This window comes from Siphateles boraxobius, unplaced genomic scaffold (genome assembly GCF_051911475.1).
Source record: "Siphateles boraxobius isolate OS27281-9 unplaced genomic scaffold, OSU_SipBor_1 62, whole genome shotgun sequence".
NCBI lineage: Eukaryota > Metazoa > Chordata > Actinopteri > Cypriniformes > Leuciscidae > Siphateles > Siphateles boraxobius.
Window position 1 is genome coordinate 87,501 of NW_027509189.1, and position 1,767 is coordinate 89,267.

General features: G+C 34.7%; 1 protein-coding gene across 2 annotated transcripts in view; it reads left to right on the forward strand.

The window, feature by feature from the left end:
• Positions 1 to 630, forward strand: part of coro2bb (coronin, actin binding protein, 2Bb) — a 31,011-nt gene extending 30,381 nt beyond the window's left edge. For both annotated transcript variants that reach the window (XM_077209744.1, XM_077209745.1), the window contains one exon: positions 1 to 630. This exon is cut by the window's left edge and continues 666 nt beyond it. The gene's annotated coding sequence lies outside the window, so the exon portion shown is untranslated.
• Positions 631 to 1,767: the final 1,137 nt, after the last annotated feature.

Below are 1,767 nucleotides of genomic sequence, written 5' to 3' on the forward strand. Positions count from 1 at the left end.
GTAAATGCGTCTTGATTAAAGAATTTTCAGATATTTGGACTGGAAACAACACAAAAATTCTAAATAAGAGAAGCATTTATTGCAGTGTACCCTGGAATTGATGTCTTAGAGTTTTGCGGTATTATTTAGCTTCTACTTTCATTTTAGACTATTTTATAACATTCTGTTAAACATATTAATTTCATGTTGTGTTTCACAGAAGAAAAAAGATCATACAGGTTTAAGATGGCATGTTGGTGAGTAAATTATGAATTTTCAGATTTTGGTAAACTGTTCCTTTAAGATACACATGTACAAATAAAGTCTTGATGTGTCCATTCACAAACATTTGTTAAGAAACAAATGTATTGTATGCATAATGTTTAATACTTGTATTTTTACAAAATGTATTTTGCTTGAATAAAAAAAATAAAAAAATAAAAAGCCGATTTGCTTATGAAGTTCTGCCAGAAGATGGCGCTAGAGGAAAGCACAAACTGCAAAGACCTTCATCTCAAACTCTCAATCTGCTCTACAAACACATATGTTCATACTCAATGATTCCGTTTGTCATTAATGCTGGCATGTACATATATATTTGTAAGTATGACATGTTTACCCTAAGAAATAAAATATTGCTCAACCACATTATCATGGAGTTTTTTCTTTATTCCTCTACTTGGCCTTCAAGTTTTACTCTCTCCACTAATGCTGCAACGTGCTTTTTGACTACTTTTCTGAAAGCTGATTAGTAAACATGAGTAGTTGTGCAAGCCCTAATCAGCAATGGTAAATGAGATCACATTTCAAATGTTAAACTTAACTATAATTCACATAAACTACCAAGAAAGCAAAACAAATATTTGGAAGTACTAAATCAACGGGCCACTAATCGAATAAGCATTAAGTTTCTTCAGTACAAACAGTGACTCATTCATGTTTACTACAAATGAGTTCAGGAGAATTTGTACTGGAGGGCAGGAGATTTATTTCTTTGTTAATGATCTGTAGCGTTAGTAAACCACAACCAGATTGTTAAAGTCCCCCTGTAGTCAATCATTTTATCCCTTAAAACTCATCTTTGATCACCAAAATTACATATTTAAACGTTTTTTCCTTGAAAAAAATGTTTTATCCGTGCTTTAAACAGCTTGAATGTAACTTGACACCCGTGTTTCATTTAGTGTACGCGCTTCTATGAATATGCAAATGCACCCCGCCTCCACTCACTCACTCATCTCATCTCACACGTTGATCTGATTGGTTACAAGGTCGTTTGTGACGTCAGAAACACCAGCGATTTCAAACCGTGTTTTTGAGACTGTCTTTGGTTCACTGCAGTTTTAAGGAGAAAATACTCACCAATGCTGTCGACTTATGAATTTACACATGGATTGTCTTAAAGCTTATTAAAAACACCATATAGACATATAAACAACATTAAAAACTTGATTTTCACCACAGGGGACTTTAAAGCTGAGAAGAGAAAATCAGCCACTCAAAGTGTTCAAAAGAAAAGATCCAAAAGCTGTTATTTTTCTCCAGGATCCGTGGCCTGAATGTGGATCTCTCACATCATTTACAATGAATGACAGATCCTTGTAAACAGTCATGCAACGTCTTTAACCTCCCACAGCATGTGTCCTGAAACACGACCAAAGCGCTTTGAGAACATCTGCCAAAGATCTGCAGAAAATGTCAACGGTAGAACTCCGGTTTCACATAAAACTGAGAAATTTCTGTCATTTGTCTCTCTGTGGCCAGAACGAAATCACCTCCAGTTGAATA